A 23776-nucleotide genomic window follows, 5' to 3' on the forward strand; every position below is an offset into this window, starting at 1 on the left:
TGTATTTGGAAGTATCAGATAAAGCGCATTTGCATTTTAAATGTTTGGACACAAAATACCCAGAAGCAAATAGTCATTTGGGGGCCATATCGAGCATTTTAACAAGGCTGAAGGATAAGGGAATAAATCTCACACTAATATACATCCTACTTAACTCCAGCAAGGACAAAAAAATTGCAAAACCATGGGGCCAATGCCTGCGGGAATGTTTTTCTTTTCAGACACACTGTAACAAAATGGTGCTTCTGTATTAGAAATACTGGATTAACCAAATCAAATATTAAAATCTGTTTAAATTGATACTGCTTCCCATGAGCACAACATGCAAACCTGTCTAGCACTGTTAGATGAGTTTAAGCATGTATGTTATTACACTGTAGATGATCACGGAGCTTGTGATGGAAAGTGACATGTTACCCAAATCCCTCTGATGTATCTACCTGTAGCTGAAGACGACTTTGGCCAGATAGAAAAAAACAGTATTTGAGTAAAAGTATCTGAAATCACCCTTGGCTGAATAAGATGAACTGCCATCCTCTGTCTCTAAAGCTATCTGTCTTGTAATTCCTTTCAACCAGATCATTTTTCTGTGGCCCAGGTTCTGTTAACATTATCTTCAATTTATTGCACATTCATTATTCTATTTAAAGTATGAGACTAAACTCCAGGGTGACTGCACTGTGTCAGTGATCAGAATTCTGTGATCAGAATTTCTGTATGGTTGGTGTACACATGGAAACTCACATACTTTGGAAACAGATATGCTGAGGGAACTGAAAACTCCAAAGATACAAAGAGAGTTGTATTTAAGATGGCTGAAATAAGCTTTACTTTTAATCCTTTTTTTAAAATTAGATATGCTGAACAATTATTCATCCAGGAACGGTAAACCATCAAAAAAACAATGGTATAAGGTAAAAACTACAAATGAAATAAAGCCAATATCCCTTCTAATATGATTATAGTTACACATTAGAATATTTATGATTTACCAAGAGCATAAGAGCATCCATCCAACGCTAGCTCATCTATATTCAGTTTCTGTAACAGAGCAGAGATAGCATTTAACACAGCTGGAGCCCAAGTGTTTATTTTTCTTTTACAATTTTAAATGTCTACCTTTGCTGCCTGGCTTATTATTTCTACAGCAAAGGAAAATAAATCTTTAAACCGTGAGGTGGAAGCAGAAAAGAGTCATGGCAAAAACTCTTAGGGTGATGAATAAATTACTAATTAAAGACAGGGCTGTTGGTAGTGCATGAGTACTCTGGCCTTCCCCACCTACAGTTAGCACTTTGTGACTTTCTTTATGGCGCTTGATGCGGTTTGGCTTTACACCAAACAAATATCATGTTAGATAGACCAGAAGAAAGACTTCAGAAAAGCTAAGTCAAAAAAAAACCATAATGCACCATAGAAGAAAACTCAGGTGTCTTCCAATTCATTGGCATGTGTATAGTACTTCAAAAAATCCAATTAAAATCACTTGTGACTTGCTCCAGCTAATATGCAGGGATTTTTTCCACTTTATCATCTTTTTCTTGACAAAAATTAACTCTGTTGCAGGCAAAGTCAGAGCTGTATTATCCCTTATTTGCTCAAATGCCAGTGTTAATAAAACCAGGGTAGATGCACAGAGCAGGATTGTTTGCATTCTATTTAGATGTCTATATGTGGAGTCCTACCTGTGCACTCAGTGTCCAGTAAGTCCCAGTAGACTTACTTCTGATGTAGTCAATACAGTCAGTGGAACGTGGAGAGCAACTCAGCTCACCTGGAAGCAGGCACGTACAATTGATGAGTGAGTTACCATCTGGACTCCACTCTATTGACCGCATCGCCATGGACTATAGGTGGAGTGTAAACAGTTCAATTTAGCTGTCTTAATCTCTGTGTACAGTGCTGAGGTGGGTGCTGGTTGTTCTTACTCATGTCAGAATGAATTACTGAATGGAGATAAAAAATCCTGGATTATGTCGATTTGTTAACATTATGAGCAAGAATCTTTTGCATAGCTACAGAGTTTGGCTGCTTAACCAGACCTGTGGGGAGTGTTTGAAACACCCAAAGCTGATATGCTTAAAATCACCAGTTGTAATTTTGTATCTTCCCGTACCTAATTTCTCATGAGTTTAAAGAGCCAAAGGACCATGATGATCATCTACATCGAGTCTCTGCTGAATGTGTCAGTAGATCAAGGCCAAATATTTAAAGGCATCGTTCTGCCTAGTCGCTCACTTTAATGCTGGTAGATACGGATCCACTACAGGTCATGGACTAAGGAGGACTCACGCAGCTGCACGCCGTGTACCTCCAACATAGGCTATGGCTATAGCAAACCCTCCACCTATGTAACAACTGCATTTCAAAAGTTTTTGGTGTCCCTGCACTGATTAGGTTAAGGCAGGAGGGTGGGGATGGACACAGTCACATTCGAGCCTTTGAAGCTCCAGTGCCCAAGACAGTATTTCTGAAGCTTGAACCTGGATGCTGAAATACCAAAAATGTCCTACATATCCCCATGAATAACTGTTTATTTTGGGTATTTTTGAGTCAAGGGACCTAAAAAACATGTATCTCGTAACAACTTGTATGTGAAGTTGATGAAACAAACTCTTTCTTCATATGTGTGCAGAGGAACTGACGCTGGTGCCGTTTAATCAATTTTGCATTTGACTTCAGCAGAAGCAAACATGGGCCCACAGTGAATGCATGCCCTGGGGAAATTACACCCAGGTGCTTTTCAATGAAATGTTTATCCAATTTAGAACAAATTCCTTATTTCTTTATTTTGACAGGCAGTGCTCTCAGTAATTCAGTCTGGCTTATGCATGTTGCCTTTCTCTACAATGCATTTACATAGAAAAATCTAAGCTCAGCTGCAGTCTTTGATGTTGAAAGAGGTGTTTATACGTGGCTTTACTGAGTAAAGTCCTTCCCAGACAAATGTACTGAAGTACTAAAGTGTCACACTGTGAAGCGCAGTCTGAGTAGTTAACATTACCTGGGGCGCACAGGGGAAACAGTGTTTTGACGATATTCATGCTTGCAGCTTTTTTAGGCCTTGTGCATATGTATTTACAAACATTAGACATCTTGCATGTGTTTAATGCAAGATATCTAATGTATGGTATCAGCCATAATATAAATCTTCCCTGAGCAAATTATACAATATTATCTTCATAGTAAGTAGAATTACTGATACCTCTGGAAGTGTTGCCTGGAGTTTGAAGCTGTTACAAGCATTATGATCTTAGACACTATTATTAACCTATCAGGGTATTTAAATATGTCAAATTAGAAGTCTGACAGCAGAAGGCTGGTTAACATTGCAGAAAGGAAAAAGGCATGTGTTCAAACATTTCTCCTTACATAAAAGCTTTAGAAACAGTGTTCTGTATGGGGCCTGAAATTAGTCTGCTCAGGTCTAGTGTGTTTTAAAAGAACAATGAGTCAATTTCATGTGTTTGAAAGTGAAGCACTGCTAACGCTGTTTGTGATTCCTCACCCGCAAACCTTTCCTGTATTTGCTGGCACCAGCATGCTCACACCTGAAGGTCACCATGGCAGTGCAACTAGGGTCTGCCCACCTTGAGAAGAAGCTGTGCCTCCAGGGAAGGCTTTTCCAGGGCAGGGCTGATGCGCAGTCTCTAGATGATGTGTTTGAGATGGATCCAGAAAGTTTCCTACCACAAATGTCAGGGTTTGGGGTGTAAAACCACAGTGCCCTGAAGTTTTCCCTTTCTGCACAAGGGTGAGATTTAGGAACAAGATGTAGTACATAGAGTGGACCCTACAGGGTGACTGCTGGGTCACACTGTCTGGAGAAGGAATGATGCTAACAGTGTCAGAAGTGCTTATGGTGGACCTCTGCATTGAACATCTAGTTCACAGGTCTCTCTGGCTGTGGGAGAAAAGGCTGGGCGCAGGTGGCTGGTGCATTGGCCTCGGGGTGGGTCCCAGCAGAAGGCTGAAGTGGTGGATTTGTTTAAATTTACTTTTAATTCTTTTATTTGCATATACCACCCTTCAGGTGTACTTCCAAACCTTCTCTTTCAGAAAATTCCAAACCCTTTCACATTGAGGAAACTATTTAAAAATATTGTGAGATTCACAGTGAAATCATGAGATGATCTGACATACTGATACATCGTGTGCTTGAAATGAAGGCTGCTATCAGGCCCTGAAGTGCTATCACACACCATTCCCACAGGCTGGGGGCAGTCAGCCAGAGGAGATGTTTGAAGACACTGTGATCTTTCTCCAGCAGAGGCAAACACGTAGTTTCTCTTATGTTCTAAAATAAACATTTCACTTATTAATGTGTCTCTCAGAATTTACGACTGCTGCACCAGAAGAGATAAAATGCAGCAATCATGGACTAAAATACTGCATCTCCTGTAACAAGGGGTAGGATAGCAAATTTACTAATTGTTCTTTTATGTATATCTTGGTGGATGCAAATACTGAACAGCATCTGAGTTTGCAATCCCTTACTGTGACTGCTCCTAAAAGCAAGCAGAGGCCTGGGCCCTTAACCAAGTTCACATATTTCCTTCGTGTTGGGCCTGCAGCTGAAATATGTGAATGCTGGAGCTTGGGAAAAAAAGACAGCTTTAAATCCTGACAATTTGACTTTGAATTCAAGCATAACGAGGCAGAACAAAAAAAAAACAGATTTGAGGAATAACGAGTAAAAGGCATTAAAACTACTAATCCTTCTGGAAAAGGCATCAGAAGGAGGAAATCTGCCAGAAATCCAGGAAGATGATCAAAGTATAAATTTTCTGAGAAGTCTCTGATAAAAGTGTCAGGAAAGACAGAGATATTCTAGGGAAAGAACTTAAAAGAAATCTTCTGTACACAGTTACTTCGGAGGAGTTTGGGGAGGTTCCCACACTGGAAATCTTCCTTCTGGGAGAAGTATTTGACATTTCAACAGCACTGTCTAACCTCTTCTTTTAAATTGCCACTCCTCATGCGAAGTCTCTGGAGAAATCTCAGCCTAGAGACGGGGACAGTCATCTTCAGCCGTCTGGACAGCAGCCAGGTGAATGCATATCTATCAGTCTTATGATTAAATGGATGGTTATTCACAGTCAGGACTGTTTTGGTACCTATGTGCCCGTACAGGGAGAGGACATGAGAGGATCCTGACTTGTTGAGTTTAAATCACAGTGGTTTAGCTGGGTGACATCCATGAGACGCAATTAATTAAGTTGTCAGCAGGCATTCATTCGTGCTGGAGGCTGCATAGGTGGCTCCACCTTCACAGTTAAGATGCAGGTACCCAAAATATTTCATAGTGGCACACATCTCTGAGAGAGAGGTTTTTCCATTTCCCCAATTCAGACAAATATGTTGGAAAATGCTGAATCTTGGATAAAATATGTCTGTTGTGTTGTAGACAATCTATAAAACCTATCTGATGTGTGCTGTGTGGTTGGCAGACAGAAAAAATATCATGGGCAGCAGATGGTAGGTGACGTGGTAACTGTCTGAGCAGTGATAACCTTAATAAATTAGTTTCCTAATCAACATTAAGAAGACACCAAAGGTGTGAGAGGTGAAGAAGAAACCTGTAATCTATAAGGCAAATATAAGAGGATGAAAGACATGCTGATGGTTAAGATGCAGGAGAGTACAGAAATCGTGAGAAAAAAATACTGTGCATTACTGTATGTCTTGTCAGTATGAAAACAGAGCAGTCAGAGCTTGCACCAGCAAACATGAACAGAACAAGAAAAAGAGGGCTATGTGACAGAATTACAACCCTTGTCTGGATAACCAAGTAATCAGGAAGGGTCAGTGAGTTAAGCAAAGGTGGTAAGTATTCTTTAAGGCATTTGATAAGGTTGAGCGGTGTTACCATTCAAACACAGCTGGAGGTCACCAAGTTTCTGCTGGGGCTGTGAGCAATGGAAGGGTAAGTGAAAGGAGAGGATGAGGGATACTAAAATGAAACTTTTGCCCCAAGCTATGCCTGTACTAGGAACTGTTAAGAGGACCATTTCTAGCCTTGTCCTTTCCCTAGGAGCTCCGCACATTCTGCTCCCCTTGCCGTGCTGCATTTTTTACATAGAAAGATGTCCCAGTGAAACTCCCACTGCTCCATCAGCACCCTGTGTAACCAGTTCTACTGATTAGCTTAAATCTCTGCAGTTGCATCAGATGAGCTCTCTTCTCATACATGGGACAGATGGGGTGTTTTATGCAGCTCTTGTAACTGCTACAGCATCTGCTTGTACAGCACTGGGAAGGGGTACATGCAGAAGGTGCGGAGCATGGACATTGTCAGCTTGCTGCAGGCATTTGGAGCAGAGCATGTGCTTATGAAAGAAGCCTTGGCAGGTGGGTCCAGGCCAGGGGCCACATCGGGAAGACTCAGGAGGGGCTGCAGAAAATTTCTGTGTGGAAAGTGCCATTTCTTTCTTGACCCGTGAACTGGCAAACTTGGCAGGAAGAAATCAATTGCCAATAAACCTCAAAATTGCATCCTGTCTGCCTCTGATGAAAATGCACTTTGTTTTCAAGGGATTCTCAATACAAACAGAACACTTACTTACAGTTTTTCTCAGAAATGCTTTTTGGTTGTGTTTGGTCGGTAAAGTTCATGGTAATCAGCCTAAACGTTTGAAATGTTCCCACTGACCTACTGACCTACTGCACTCTTTATTGGCAAAAAGGTTCAGGCAAAATGTTTCAGTCAGTACTGCCAAAACTGAGTGTACTTTGACACTGGTATGAGGGAAGGCATTAGCTAGCTGATAAAGGATGTAGGGGTAGCAAATCTATACTGAGAGAAGCTAAAATCCAAGTAAGTGAGGGCATTAGTGAGTTTTTCTGCACAAGACTGTATGACTTTTCAAGAAAGATCTACTTACTGTTGGATCAGATTGGTTAGATTCAGTAGGAATGATTACATTTCTTAGGTTTGCTTCTTACTGTCCACAAGGATATTATTACAGAAATAATGGTTTGCTTAAGCAGAAAAAGACTATTTTTTTATTATTACTGGTAAAATAAGGGTAACTATTTGCCTTGCTTATCATACCCCTCCTAGGCAGATGCAGCATACCTCCAGGCTGGTACTGGGACACCTCAGGAGTCCCAGCATCACACAAGAGAAAGCTCCAAAGAACCAGTTCTTAATTGTGGCTCTTAACTAACTCCATTTTCAGGAGTACGTAAGTTAACACATGACAACATAATTCTTGGATACACCTATTACTTCCATCAAATTTATATCAGCACTTTATTATCCTGTTCCCATGGTTGCACAATTAGTACTAAATAACATAGCACTTTCTTGCTAACCGAAAATAATTCTAGCAATGAATCCAACATAAAATACTTTGTTGTTGTTGTCTGGTTTAACCACTGGACAAGGTCAGTATATCTTCTCTGGTCAGTGAGGTAGCTCTAATGAGTATACCAACAGCTGAGGTTACTTTCAGCTGGCTCTATTAGATGTCCATTTCTCTGCTCTTGGGTTGCTGCAAAGCTGCAGAGTCCCATCTGCACAGGGTCAAATAACTTGATGTAGTAGATTTCTAGAACTGTTGTATGTCATTAGTTATCATCCAAACTAGGACGTGTCAAAAGGAAACTCTCATGTTAGTGGGTGAACCGCCATGGATGAACCACTATGGATGTTACATTGGCACACAGAGTGATATGGAGAGGTTCATTTTTAAAAAGGCAGCATTGCAAATAAGAATGTTCCTTCAGAGCAGCATGGTCAGAGTGGGGAGTAGCAGCACCAGTTGTTCTCGAAGGAGCCCAAGATGCTCTTTGCATCTGTGGCTTGGTCTGCCTTTCACACTTGACTAAGAATAAAGTTCACTGTTGTCGGAGCAGTTGCATGGTTGAATGCTAAATGTGATTCTCATTAGGCTGAAAACATATTGAGCTGGTCATGTTTCAATAGTTGTGAATCACATATTTGTGTCACTAAGACTGTACGGTGTACCTTTATGTTGTAGTCATGAACCAAGATGGGAAACATCATTGTCATAGTAGAAAGTCTAAGAGGAAGGACTGTCTGATTCTGAGGACCTCAACAGCAAAGTAGCTGAAGTGCTGAGCAACTGAGTGCCTCACCAGCAGCCCTCTCCAAACACTTTGAGTTAATTTGTGCTATTCCTGAATAAACCATACTTGCCTGGGTATTGTAAGCAAATTGTTAGCACATTTGTAGAAGCCTGAAGGACTTATTCAGAGACCTTGAGATGTCAAATGCCAGCTTTCAAGTACAAACATTATACAATATTTTAAACCATGCAAAATTAAAAGTGCAGAGTGTTGGCTGCTTTTCCTGCATGAATTATAGGTTGTCTCTGCAATCGTTATTTTCTCTTGGGCTTAATGAGAAGCAAATTGTGATCTGGTATTTTGTCTTCAATCCAAAATAGACAGAGTCCATGCAGAACAACTGCTACTGTACAGGTTTCAGGGAAGTTTAATTTTACAGTTTCTGTTTTTGATATCTCAGGAGTTGAAGCATTTTGAAGCACTTTCCTATGGTTTTCTGGAGTCCCTGTGTTTCCCCTGGCCCCAGCACTCCAACCTCTCCTTTCCTTCAGAGTCTGAACGTGAACATTTGGAGAGAATTACAGAACCTGTTTTTTATATGCCCGTGTCTTCTTCACCATAGTTAGGATGTTTGTCAGCAGATTGAAGAAGGTGCCTCCCCAAACTACAGTTTTCCAAAGAAACTGTCATGAACTCTGAAATAAATTGGACTTACTTCCAATACACTTGTTTGCAATAGGTCAGAAGCTCTCAGCCCCTTCACATGGTAGTACCACTTTCCAATGCAAATAGTCCTGTGAGACTGAGAAATTAATTCGTAGGTGTCACTGGTAAAAGAAGTAGGAATAATGCATTAGAGATTGCTGACTTACTATAGCCAGTGGTGATTCTGGTGGGCTGAGGTCTTGAAGTTTATGTTTCCTCTAGGCATTTATTTATAAAAATCAATGACAAGATACTGGATTGTTCACAAGGCAGACATTATATTTTCTGTACATTTATTCAAATGTTCAAATATCTCTTGAGCTGTATTTCAAGTGCTTGCAATGTAGTGGTAGAAACACTTGCTGCCTGATGCATTCAGGAACATTTTGAGTTGCTCATGGAATTTATTCTCTTTTCTTGCTGGTGCCCACCAAAAGAGATATACTAAACTGATTGCTTCAGAAAACAATTCTATTATACATGATTTCAGCCATTATTTATTTATAGAGTAGTAGAAAAGGAGCTTTGGCTCCAGGGCCTATGAACATTTTTGAAAGAAGACACAGTTATTGCAATCCCAGTTAAACTTCTCTTTCCTTTGGCTCCATCTCTGGATCTGTTTAGGGCTGGAGTGCTCTTATTCCCTTTGGAAATGCCACATCTCCTGGTTCACCGTTCTTAATAAGCTGGTGGGCAGCAGGCACTTCTGGGGTTTCAGAGGTCATTTAGCAAGCCCTCAGGCTTCATACCCAGCTTTGCAGGTACCCAGCTTTTCGGGCAGCCCATGTCTCATTGTTTTTTTTGTGGGACTGTCAGATTTTCCTTTTGTTTTGCATTGCAGCCTTGCCTTACGTTATTCCAGTCCTTTCAGTGTCTGAACAGACATCTTAATTTCTAAGGCAGAAGTCACCATCAGTGTTATATTAATAGGCATATACCAGAAAGTTTAAATGGAGGAAGACCTACTTTCTCTGACTTCTGGGCATAAGTGCTGAAAATCAGCACCAGAGCGGGTGTTTGCTGTGTTGGAAGTACTAAGAATTACTTTACCCCAGAGGCATTGCAGCACTAGAACAGTACACATGCTGGACTGAAAAAAATGTTCAAAAACATATTGCAACTTGACATCATAAACCTAGACGGGACTTGAAATTGCATGTGCATGCACACAAGGATTTGCTGACAACTATACTGGCAAACTTTGCTGTATAGTGCAAATCTTGAGGTTAACCAGCAAGACTAAGAAAACATAAGGCAGAGAAATGTACTCCTGTAGAAGGGAAAAGAAATTAACCTTTCTAATTAGGTATGGGTGGGAGAATCAGGATCACCGAAGTACCAAGGCAGGGACTGTCGCAGTTATACTGAACAAAATAAGACATGTTATTGATCAGACAGACTTGATAGCAAATGGAAGATGAGATGTGCTTGCCAATATAGATCTATTATAACAAAATATTCACAAAATGAGTGTAGATTTCTTTCACATTTTTTCAAAGATTTTAAATTTTCTCAACTCTGGCTTATCGAAAGCAATGAGTTCAGGAGGCTCAGCAACATCATAGGTTTGGCCCTAACTAAAGGGTAGTCTTCCCTTTAACAGAAAAAAGGCAAAAAGAGAAAAACATCACCTGTGTTACTGGTCTCATTCCCCAGGGCTCCCTCCCACCATCCAAAACTTGGATGCTCAGTAGAGAGACATGGCTGCCCTGATACCTCTGCTGCTGTTAGCTTCAATGAGACATCAGCTCCTGAAAGGCAGTAAAGTCTCGCTGCCAGATGTCAACTTTAATGAAGAAGCAATGCAGCTGAGAGGTCTTAGGGCCTATTGTCCATTTCTCTTTTCTTCCGAGCAAAGCTGTTAGGGGATCAGGAAGAGCTATAGCAGAGATGAGTGAAGAATAGCACGACAAGCTGTGCAGGCATAAAGATGTATGCGTATGCCTCGGGGGCATTGAAAGGAACTATACAAAAGTCGATGCCTTTATCATCCGCTCAGAACTTGTCTTGCCTATGTGCTAGTCCATTTCCAATATTGGCTAGCACTGCTTTGGAAATCAGATTTATGTTATTGTAATGACTTTAGTTGAACCTTAACATTTCCAGCTCAACAACAAGGCTCCCTCCTGCTGTTTCCACCTCTCACTTTCCAGAGGAGACTGTCCCATATTGCTGCTTCTCTGCTTCCTGTCTCCTCCAGATATCCAGGTCCCTCCCTCTGCAGGACTTTAGCCTTACATTACCCACTTCTGCTTGCCTGCAGCATAAAGGTGCTTCAAAGTCTGTCTCACTTTTTTCCTACCCCACAAATACTCAGAGGTGCAATTGTGGATCCCGTCATTCAGAGGAGGTGGGGAGCAGGGTGCAGGCTGGCTTTGGGAAGGCTACTGTTTTTAAAAAGGAGAATGAAAACAGTCTGGAGATGGATCTTCCCATACAGAGCTAGCTGGAATTCTCTGGCAGAGCACATTGAGAGATCCCCAGCCATGAATCCTGAACAGATTTTTATACTTGGAGGATGAGCCAATGTCTCAGAGAGGGTGAGTACTGTTGCTACTTGTCAAGGAAAGCATGGGATTTAGTCAACTGCAGGTAATGTCAAGCAAAACATTTATGCTTTACAAAAGACAAGAGGGATAAAAGCCTTCACCTTTCTCCCACAATGCACTCAATTGCTTCTTTTTTTTTCCTTATTCATAACAGAATGTTTCCTTGTCCATCACATCATCTTTTCATCTTTCCACTTGACTTCAGTCACTTCCTCCGAAACTTCAATTTCTCCAGCAAATACAAAGCTTCAAATGAGGGCGAAGGGAATGTGACTGTGATGCCTACAAACGGGGGCTTGAATGCCTGTAAAGTGTAGATCTTAAGCCACTTCTCGTTTCAACATTAAACCACATTTCCTTATCATGATGCATTATATTCTGGAAATCATAGCCATGCTTTGGCAGAGAACACAGCAGTGACCATGAACCTGCATCTCAGCTTACAGCAGAGAAATCTCACCAGTGGCTCTCTATCTTGTCCACTGCCAAGCAACTTCTTGTATCTCTCCATCAGCTTCTGTAGGAGAGATTTCTCCAGCTGGCCAGTGACCAAGTGAAGGTGCAGGCATCTGCAAGGCAGATGTTTGCACGGCATGTGTTCACTGCTCCAGCATGTTGAGTCGGCATTCTGCACCAGCAGGGCTCAGGGGTGCAGGGGAGGCTCAGCGCATTTAAGAGAACTTTCCCTCTGCCCTCTCCTTATATTTAATTTCCTCTTGGAAGTGTTTTTATTGTTTCTGTTCCTTTCATGGCATGAGAGCCAGTGAAGCGGAGGTTAGGTAACAACTGGTTGAATTCTTGGTGGCTGTTTTGAAATCACTCACTCCATTGTTGGCCACTGACCCATGTTATTTCATGTGCTGCATGGGTGAGTTACCCCATTTTCCAATGTTTTCCAATCATGACTGTCAAATACCCTTACATGGTCATGTAAATGAAGCTGTGAACACAACCAGGATGTCATACCAGATATTGCTCTAAAGCAATAGTTTGGGGAGACTGCATTACCAATATGCTGTTGCTGTGTGTTGCTCAGTGTGCTCCATGGCACGTGCCAGGTGAGACGCAGACAAAGACCTGCAGTTGATGGTTGTAGTACTGTGAGTAGAATTCAGTAAGAGGGTAGGGAAGCCTTGCTGATTGTGAACTCAATGGTTATGCAGTGTAAGCTGATCTGGTTTCACAGAGTGCAACCATAGGATGAGAAACAGTTAGCAAGAGGCTTTGCTGACTGCAGTACAAGGCAGGGTTTATCCAGGTAGAGATTTGCTAAATTTATGGTCAAAGGAAAATAAATCTGATGCTTTTTGGCAAAATGGCCATAATGCTCAAGCCTGGAGTTTGCCTTCAGTGCTGCTCCTGCCTAGGGCTTAAATGGATGCTGTTTGCATTATCCTTGCGTCCAGCTCTGCTGCTATGGCAAAGCTCACGTGCTGACAAATGTGACAGTCCTGGGGTTTGGATGTCTGAAGATACACATTGTAAGACCTTTAAGTTCTTGCAGTCATCTTAAAGGCCCAAAGTAGCTGAATTTAGCCTCACAGAGAAACACATCCTAATATTTTTTTAATACACTGGTCAAAGTCCTCTTTAATAACTACTTAACAGCATCAACTTAGAACTTTCTGGCCTGGATACAGCTACTGAGTTTGTGCCAGAACCTCTCTCCCAACAATTCCAAACTGCCTTCTACTTTACAGCTTACATATATTTCTGGATGGTTTATATCTGTTTGTTCAAGTGCCAAGACTGTCTTTCCAGTTAATAGCCCTTGCCCTCTCCAGGATCCATTCTCTCATGTTTTACAGAGTAGTCGTAAAAATCTTCAGTGCACCAACACCATCAGATATGCAGATGTTTTCTAGGCATCACTATATGTGTTTTATAGGATTTCACTTCTACTTACTGGCTGTGACATTGATAATTTTAGGAGCAAAAGACTGAAACAATTGTATTTATTGTGCACTCTACTGCAGACTTAGTTGTAGAAATTCCCTTTTTGTATGAATATCTTTTGCTTCTGCAACTTGCTTCCACTTCAGAAGCTGCAGAACCTTGCCTTGTTGAGCCTGAAAGTCACGGCTGGTGCACTCCCAGACTTCCCCACTCACCATCACATTTAGATTTGCTTGCAGTTGTAGTAGCTTCAGAAATAAGCTGGAGGCATGCACTTCCCCAGTAAAAACCAGGCTGTTATAGTTGCTTGATATTTGGCAGGGAAATCAGGACAGCTTGGATGAGGACTGGCAAAAAAAAAGAAAATCACTTTATGCCTCTCTTTTTTCTTTGCCATCACATTTTCAAACATTTAATAGAGCAAGGAAAAGGCAAATTTCTGTAAAGACCACAGTGAGAGAGCCAATAGTGAGCTTCTTCCTTGCCTTTTACCCTATTTAATCTCATAGATTTTCTTCTTGGTGTGGTTTAGACAACACTATTTTTAGCTTAGACTTTTGTAGTTTCGTCCAGTTCCTAATTCTTTGGCTGTTGCTCCCCTTACATATCCTTCTTTATTAATCTCAAGTATGTCTATCTTTCAGCCTCCTCATAAGAACATAGACCTGGAAAAGACCTACTAAATCATCAGATCTAGTCCCCTTATCATGGGCATTAACATCATCATGTAATAACTTTCCTAAAGTACTGCAGTACATTTTAAAATGATCTTAACCTGATTAACTGGTTGTTCCAAATATCACTCTTCTAAAAATGAGAAGACACCAGCAGAGGATGTCTCTAGTGCATACATTATGCTGAGAAAACTTTCCCTGGTACTGTCAATGCTCATGTTTACCTTTTTCATGGGTTCATTTTACTGGTGTTTCACAGTCCTCCAAGGGCTGTTCAACATATTCATATGTTTTCTCCTCTTTACCATTTGTCCCAATAGTCTTCTGCATTGATACTGACCCCCCATCAGTGGATTTTACTACCAAACTTCTACTCATGCCAGAACTTCCAATGAAAACACTAAATGATCCTTGAGTGCCCAGTGTATCCTCACAACAGCTCAAGACATGCCCTTCCAGCAAAAATGTCAGCTCCCCATGAGCAAGCGCCATAAGGATCTTAAATGCTCATGCTAATCCCTGTATTCTCCAGGTTAATAAATGCTTTTGTATGACACACTATTAAATGCTTTATGAAAAATGTGTTACTTAGCTTCCTTTTACAAATTTACAGCTTACTAACTGTCAGAACCATGCTAACATCATCCCACTTCATATTTCTTTCCTTCACTAATTCGGAAGAACTGGAGTCAAACTCCAGTGAGTGTTTGCTGCAATTACTTTTCAATTCTCAATTTTGGTTGGGTTTTTTTTCCTAAATATTAGGTAGCATCTATGCTGTTCACCATAATCTCAACAATAAATCTGTTTTAAAAACCTTCCTACCAGCTTTGCAGTTCAATGTGTTAGTTGTTCCAGTATTTGGTGTTGGAGGGTCTATTCGTCCAGCTTGAGCACATTATGACCATTTTAGATTTGCTATGGGCTTGGAGGCACAAGTTCCTGTTTCTGAATGCTCATTCCCAGCTGTCAGGGCATTGTTCTCCTGTTCTCTATTATCCTCCTCACAGAAAAATGAGGTAAAGAATTAGGTCATAGCCCCAGACTCACTCCATATCTGCTTTTCTTCTTACTTTATTAACTTAACTGAGGATTATTTGACTTTTTGTTTCAATATGTCTTGAAAGATTTATCACAGCTTGACTTTTGGCAAACTGTCTTCTAGACCTACATTATCTAACCTCCAAAATGTGTCTTTCTTTGCTAACAAGTCCCTTTTCTTATAATTTTTAAGGTCTTTGCTAACACCTTCATTCCTCTTTCCAAGGCTTTTTTTGGAGGATAGTAACGAGGGTGGAAGGAAAATGAGTTTGCTGCTCTTTCAGACAGAGCTGGAAGTACCCTGGAACTTTAATCATCTTGTCAAGAAACTTCAGCAAACTTACACCTTTGTCTGAAAGAAATTCAAGGCATTCCCCACAATTAAGTATGAACCACTTCAGTCCAATTTAGGTTTCTTTAGCTTATCAAAGTTTATCCCTCTGAAAGATGCATTTTTTAAACCCAGTTTGGGGATAATTTTTATTCATGTACTCATTTTATTTAAATTGAATTGACTCATGGTCACTGAAGGTAAGATTATTTTCAGCTCTTCCTTTTCTTTCCAAAACTGTGTTTAAAATAGCCTCGCTACTTGGATCAGTAACTTGTGATGAAATGTCAGTGTATAAATCTCAACTGATGTCTAGCCTATGCCATTCATAATCACACCTCTTCCACAGTCTGTTTGCTGTAGCCTACGCTGTATTTATATTGAGTTTATTCATTGATTAAATCTAGTACATTTCAGCATGCTACTGTTTGATATGATTTGGCTAAAGACCAGGTTCTATGAAGAGAAGTTAACATTAAATTAGAAAGCTGTAACACGCTTCCGTGACAGCATTCAAAATAAACACTTTCAATAGTAAGTTTTGTTAACAAGTAAAGCCTAGCCAAAATTGCATCAGACGGCTGGGAACTGACAAACAGCAAAGATGCAATATAAACAAGTAGTTCCTTCATTACGTATACAGTTCTTTTTCAGGAGACTCTAGCATATAAGGAAAGTAGCTTTTGCATATCCCCACATTGTCAGACAACCTGGCTTCATGACAGTTGCCTCTCACATTGTGATCCTCTGAGCACATGCATTTGCAAGCATTCCTATCCTTTGTCTTTCCTGTGATCTCTGGGTATGAACCTTCAGCTGACACCCAGAGCTCATAACACACGTTCTGTGATACAAAGACATGTTAGACAAACTCTGGTGAGCTGTGATATGGATTTCATGTTATTTTAGACACTTTAAACGGAAAGATCAGAAGAAAAAATTGTTAGATCCCAGGGCCAGTGGACACCACAGGAGGTCACACAGTGTAAATGTAACTTGACATATACCTTCCTGTGGGCTTCTAGCTCTGTGAACTCCCATACCTGCTTTATTGTAAAGAAGTATTTTTATCTCTTGTCGTATATAATTTCAGTTTACCCATTTTTCATCGGTTAGTCATCTACCTCTCTACAGCTGTTAGAAATTCGTTGTCATGACATTTCTAGGGATTTTTTGCCCACATGGTGATTAGGCCTGCATCCATTAATAGTCCCCATTTTCCATACTTTTTCTGGACAAGGTACTATAATTATGTGGGTATACATATGATGGCTATATATATTACATATAGCCATGGTTGGAACACGAGAAGTTGTGCAGTCATTGGGATGCACCTAGTGAGTCACCTGCCATGCAGTCATAAAAATCTATAATACTCTTACATTGTCTTTATGCTCAAGCTAAGATAATTGTTGTACTAACCAAGTTATTGATAGGACTGCATTAATCTTAAAGTTTAATTATCATGGGTGATGATCGAAACTTGGAAGTTAAATGCTCCCATGATGGTAAAACCCCTCACAGAAATTTCTGTCGCTATCATGTCAAAGAAATTATCCATACATGAATCCGACACTTGAGGTCTTAAACAGGCCCCCTTAGGGCAGTAAATTTTTTCTTACAGTTCTTCCCCCAGGTGATCTTAACTAAAGTAGATTGCACTGTCTATCTTTGCTAACTTGTTCTACATATTTATAGCTTAACACATTCCTCACATAGAACATTACTTCACTTTCACAGTTGTTGCCATCTTTCTGAACAAATGCTCTTCATGCTTGTCTTTGGGAATGGCTGCTGGTCAACCATATTTCTGTTAACCAGCTTCACAACTCAGCCAGCAAATGGTGAGTCTTCCCTCTCTGAGTGTAGCACCTACCTCGCTACCACTTTCCACAATAACATTTTCTTTCTCTTTGCTGTCCAGTCACCAAATAATTGGTCTTCTTTTTTTCCTTTTCTTAAAATCAGCCTGGGAAATACTCCTATCTATTGAGATTTTATATATATATATATATGTATATATATATATCCTTATCAGATTTGGCATCAGAAAGTCAGTGCCCTAATAAGTCAAGTGGCCATAATTGTGTCAAGTCTTTTATATTATCATAGGAATGCAGAGGGAGGTTCTTCCCCATATTTTTCCCCTTAGCATTGTCTATAAATGTTCTTAATCCTTTGGAAGTGTTCAGGGTTGTCTACATTGCCAAGTAAGACAATATAAAATAAAATAAAAAGTAGATTAAAGCAGTTACGCTGACGTGTCGCCTCTCACGCCCACATTGTATGGGGCTCTAGGGCTTTACTTCAAATAAGAACTGGTCTTGTTCCCTGGACCAGATGCCTCCATTATACATGTTGCTTGAAGCTTTCTAAAGGAAGATGAACCCACAAACATTTGCATCTTCACTTGGGGGGGGGGGAGCATTTTTGGACCTCTCTAGAAAGGTCTGTTTTTGTCCATGTCGCTTAAATTAAAGTGGCACATCAGTGTCCTTGAGTAATTCTGCAGGGCACCTCCCTTGTCCCACATGGTTGCCCAGGGCACAGAAGTCCAAATAATGCTTTTGTCACTCCAGCTCTCCAAGAATGCTGCCATTGAATCTTGAATCATTGAATTTCATGCTATTTTTCTCATTGGCTATCTCATACCCAACAGCAATCATGTGGTTAGCAACCCTGTATGAGCGCCACCAAGATATCCTGCTGCCAGAGGAACTTTCAGTCTGCTTATGGCACAAATTAACAGATTGTGTCATCTCCTTGGGGAGCCAGTTAGCACCTTTCTGAAGAACCTCTCCAAAGCTGAAGACTAGATCTGGCAGTCTTCAAACAACACAGCAAATAAGTCTTGTATGACATTTGCCTCTTTGTATCACACAAGAACCATTTCAGGTGTTAATGAAGCTCTGCGTGGTTCAAGAGCCTTCTCGTAGGCACAGGTTTTGTGTTAATGAAGCCCACACATTGAGTCAGAATTTAACAGCCCCTATCCAGCACTGAAGAACTTTTGGAAAGGAACATCTATGCTCCTCCAAAAATAATCTGGTTTACCTGCACCAGAACTGTTTCAGTGAATGGAATCAGTAAATGAAGAGAATCAGGGCATTTGCTTCAAAATTGTACATTTGTCCTAAGCCAGAACATAAATGTAAACATAGAGAAATTTTATCCTGCTCATTAGTACAGTTCATATCACTCAAATCAATCTCAGCTACATCAATGTGTGCAGCCTCTGCATTCACTCAGGACTGTATGTGACCATGTGTCTCCAGCCACCTTCCCTCATCCTTTCTTTTTTTCCCAGGTGCAAGCTCCTGAAAGACCATAGTCCTAGCGAATATCTCTTGCCAGAGTCCTCAACTTTCATTTCACTATGCCCTAGAAGTTCACTTCACCAACACAGCTGGCAAAAAACTCCATTCCGTTTGTTGGAGTTTAATGAATCACTGGTTTTGTAAATACCATTTACAAAAAAAGCAAAAAACAAAGAACCTCTTAGGTTTTGGAACCATGGATGCTTGGAGACTCTTGTATGGAGAGAAAATAGCTGATCAGTGTAATTCCCATTCCATTTTTTTTACTATCAGGAAACTTGCCATTGCCATACTCTACTGTTGTCAGGAAAAGAACAAAGATGAAAGGGAAGTCTTGCCAGTGGGAATTTCTCAGCACTGGTTTCCTGTATAGCAGTCAGCCTTTTTATAAATAGAACCTCATTCCATGCAATGATACAGCATTAATCTGTCACCATATTTGGCACAACCATAGGATCATGAACTACTTGTGTACTAATTGCCATTTGAGCTCATCCACCAAGCACGAGCTGTGATAATATTAGCTTGGTCAGAGTCACAAGTCTGTCAGTGCCAGCAACAATTCAGTGTCTGTTTCCAATCTGTGAAAGTCTCATATCTGCATCCTTTCATCCCAGTGAGTAAAATCCTGGACTCCCTCTCTTAGTATGAATAATTTGTCTTGTCACTCAGAGCCCTAAAGGAAAACCATGTGACAGTTTCTGTTAGCTGCCTATATGGGAAAAAAGGTTTTGAGAAGTAAATGTATATCGGGCATGTTTAACTACTATGTATTAATTATTTTTTAAAAGCTTGAAAAACTTCACCAGACTACATTATGTAGGAGAAACAATTTGTTAGCCCATGTCTTGTAAGAATCATGGAATCGTTTAGGGTGGAAAAGAACTTTAAGACTACTGAGTCCCACCATGAGCCCAGCACTGCCAAGACCACCATTAAACCATGTCCTTGAGTGCCACATTTACACATCTTTTAAATGCCTCCAGGGGTGGTGACTCAACCAGCCTGTGCCAGTGCTTGACAACACTTTTGATGAGGAATTTTTCCTAATATCCAATCTAAACCTCCCCTGGCACAACTTGAAGCCATTTCCTCCATCCTATCACTTGTTATGTGGGAGAAGAGATCAACCCTTACCTCATTACAGCCTCTCGTCAGGTCGAGAGCAGTAACTTGTAGAGAGGTTCCCGTGAGCCTCCTTTTTTCTAGGCTACAAAATACAGTTCTGTCATAAGACTTGTTCTCTAGACCCTTCACCAGCTTTGTTGCCCTTCTCTGGACTCCAGAACCTTAAGATCTCTGTTGTAGTGAGCGGCCCAGAGCTCAACATAGTATTCAAGATGTGGCCTCACCGGTGCTGAGTACAGGGGAACAATCACTTCACTGGCCCTGCTGGCTACACTATTTCTGATACAGGCCAGGATGCTCTTGGGCTTCTTGGCTGCCTGGGCACAAGCTGGCTCATGTTCAGCAGCCATCAATCAACACCCCCAGGTCCTTTTTCACCAAGCAGCTTTCCAGCCACTCTTCCCCAAGCCTGTAGCACTGAAAGGGGTTGTTGTGACCCAAGTACAGGACCTGGCACTTTGTTATGTTGAATCTCATACAATTGGCTTTGGCCCATTGAGCCAGCCTGTCCAGATCCCTCTGCAGAGCCTTCCTTCCTTCAAGCAGATCAACACTTGGTGTCATCTACAAACTTACTGAGGGTACACTCGATCCCCTTGTCCAGATCATTGATAAAGATACTGAACAGAGCTGGCCCAGATACTGAGCCCTGGGGAACACCACTTGTGACCAACCACCAGCTGGATTTAACTCCATTCACCACCACTCTTTGGGCTTGGTCATACAGCCAGCTTTTACTCAGCAAAAAGTACACCCATCCAAGACATGAACAGCCAGTTTTTCCAGGAGAATGCTGTGGGAAACCATGTCAAAGGCTTTGCTAAAGTCTAAAAGTAGGCAACATCCACAGCCTTTCCTTCATTCATTAAGCAGGCCACCCTGTCATAGAAGAAGAGGAAGGACTGGAGGAAGCCAGTCATTACTTAGCCATCACTACAAAGGCCATTCCTGCTAGGAGCTTTCTCAAGCAACCAAAGGGAAAATGACGTGGATATGATTCTTGTAAGTTTTATGGTTACCCAAATAGAGGCAAATAGAGAATGGTGTCAGTGACACTAATCAGTCTTCTATCAATTTCCCCCTGCTGCTTCTCATGAAAGGTCTTGCTTAGCTACAGAGGTCCTAGGCTGGGCTGTCTGCACGCTCAGAAAGATGATGCTAATCCGACGTATTCAGCTCACACACAGAAGACTGTCTTCAACCAGTATAGATTTAACTTTCTTCTTACTTTAACTGAAATGTCTATAGGAACTGACGATTTAATTCTTTTCATTGAATAGGCATCTTTCCAAACACAAAAGTTTCTGAATTTATTAGAACTGGATAGTAGTAAAACAGTAGTAGCCTTTGTTGCATTTCCATTTCAGTCACATTAGTGACAGTGGAAGTTTAGACGAGGATGTGGGACCCATGCCTGTATTATAAAATCATCTCTTAGGAGTTTCACTGAAATTGCATAAAATGGTTTCCATTTTTCAAATTTGTATAAAGCTGAAAGTAATTTCCTTGTGGAGAAAAATCTTCTAATCCTCTTTATAAGGATTAAAATGTAAAAATTTCTAGCAATACAAAGTAGATCTGTAGGTGGATTTTCTACCTGTCTTTTAAGTCTTTTAGCTGATAAATGAATCATTATCTGTTTCATATTGTTGAGCAAGTCTGGATTCTTAAAGGCATTCAGTGTGAAATAATTTTCTCAGCAAGTGAAAACTCAAGGTTGACTAGTCGTATTTATGTTAACCTCTACAGGTAAAGTATGATTCCTGCATCTGTTGACCAAGTAGTCATCCAGTAGAAAGCACCTAAACTTTATGCAAAGGGATATAGTCCAGCCACCATTTACCTGTGTGTCTGATTACCAAGAGAAGTCCAACTGCAACCAACAGAATTACTCCAGAAAGTTAAGCAAGAATATCAAGGTATGCAGGAGCAGAATTCAGGAAAGATGAGTTAATTGGAAGTTTGAGGAACACAGATGGGAAGCTGTGCACTGAGTTCATGAGATAAGGGCCCATATTTTTAATTACCTAGGCGGAAAAGAACAAAGTTAAATTATTTTTAGGAAATACTAAGAACATATATATGATGTGATATACAATAAAAAACCACGGAGATGTCAGTATTTGCTAATTATTCTTGCACGATTAGCAGAAAAATCCCACATCTATTGATCATTAACTGAGCATTAAGCTTCCTTTCATTTTGAGGATGGTTAATAAATGTAAACTGGCTTTGGTGGTTGCTGTTACATCGTAAATCAAACTTTTGTCAACAGTTACCTGGGTAAATGTGGACATTTTTACAAATACCAGGAGTATGCAGATTTGCTGCATCACTCCAGTGGAGTCCCTCGTAAGTGTGAAGGCAATGCTTATGTGTTGTCTGCAAGATATAATCTTTCTGGAAGTGTAGGTAAGCAGCTCAAGAAAGTAAATTATTGTACAGTTTGTCTCTAAGATCTTTGGAAGATCTTATGAAATTGTGTAAGTAAGTTAAGGCAGGCAATAGGCAGCTTACAATTTGTCCTACTTGCATGTTCTGAGTAAATGAGTCCTTATCTAATTGTCCTTGTTTCTAAGCATAATTGTCCTTGAAAATATTATAAGCTGTTATATTTTCACACAAATCAACTGCTCAGGAAGAATTTGTCAAATGCCTTAGGTGCAGCTTTTATTGTACGTCAAATGCTTTCTGCAGACATGCTTTCAAGGCTTTGTTAACTGCAATTGTGTAGTTGTCAAAAGGAAACAGCCATTCCTGAGCTCTGTTTTCACATCTCTCTCAGTATTTCATTATATTCATTCAGTGCAGGCGTGTTTTTATTTTGTGGGCATTAGAGGTGTATAAAAATGACAGTGCTTATGCTTGTCCAGAAAAGACAAGAACTTACTGCATTTCCCACAGTGGTGGCAGCTGTTGGTTGCATAAACTGCTTGGTGTATAAACTGTGGTTTCCAAACAGAGGTTTGGCTCAAAAACTGTTTGAAAGGATAAAAGCCACAGAATATATTCTTTAAATTAGCAACTTTACCTGCAATTTAGAACACAGTGCACCAATACGATATCAATACTTATAAAAGGTGGTTTAGGATCCATTGTATCTCATGAGCCATACTAAGAAAGAAGGGCTAATGATGAAAATATTCTTGCTTCCAACTTAGGAAAGGCAGTACAGACAATTGCTCAAAGCATATGGATTTTCTGATTCTTCTAAATGCAATAAAAACTATCTTACTTAATTTTTATATCCTATCCTCCCCTGCTGAAGATGTCCCTATGCCATTGCCCTGGCTAGCGCTGCGCTCTTGTTGATTGCTTCAGTGAAGCCAACAAATCCATCAGTCTGACCAAGGGCTGCAGTCAGTCATACCTGTGTGCTATTCCCACTGCTCTGGTAGGAAATGTGCCATGAGTACCCAACTGCTCTGTCCCCTGTTACCAACATGCTGCCTTCCTGCCACAGATTGGACAGGACCTCTGGAGACCACCAGGTCCCTCACCCCACTCACAACAGGGTCTACCTGCATGGAGTTTCTCCGGGAAAGGCATTGTCCAGAGGGATCTGGCAGCGTACATGTCTTGCCTTCAGCTGTGCCCAGTGACAGTTCCTGCAGGCAGTGAGAAGCCAGGTCTGATGCAGAGGTACATTTGGTCCAGTCCTGTGAGGCTGGTATACTGGCATATCTTCTCAGCCCATGGATTTTCTCAGATAGTGACTGAGTGGGGAGGGACCATGTTAGTGAAGATTCAGTGTGTGGGTTTGCCTTTTTGTGTGTTTTCGTAATGACGTGTCACCACTTCAGGACACGTCGTATCCTCCCATCCTGGTGCTGCATGCCTGTCATCCCACCCCAACACAGACACTCCAGTAGGAAAAGGGGCAAACAACCTCCAAGGAGGCTACTCATCAGTGACCACAGTACGTGTCTGAACTGCAGGTCATGTGCCAGACCTTGGTCTCATAAGATGCTGAGGCAGTGGCTGCGACCTTGAGGTCTCTTGCCCAAGAGCACACATGTCCCACCCAAGGTGTGGGTGGCTGGGCACAGCCCTCACCCTGGCACCATCTAGGCAGGGGACATCACATCAACTGCTGGCCAG

General features: G+C 40.9%; 1 protein-coding gene across 4 annotated transcripts in view; it reads left to right on the forward strand.

The window, feature by feature from the left end:
- Window positions 1-23776, forward strand: part of LHFPL3 (LHFPL tetraspan subfamily member 3) — a 248549-nt gene that overhangs the window by 142748 nt on the left and 82025 nt on the right. The gene's annotated exons all lie outside the window — the stretch shown is intronic.

Source organism: Pezoporus wallicus, unplaced genomic scaffold (assembly GCF_028554395.1).
Source record: "Pezoporus wallicus isolate ANWC-B61680 ecotype Strahan unplaced genomic scaffold, APGP_CSIRO_Pwel_v1 contig_5542, whole genome shotgun sequence".
In the NCBI taxonomy this organism is placed as follows: Eukaryota; Metazoa; Chordata; class Aves; order Psittaciformes; family Psittacidae; genus Pezoporus; species Pezoporus wallicus.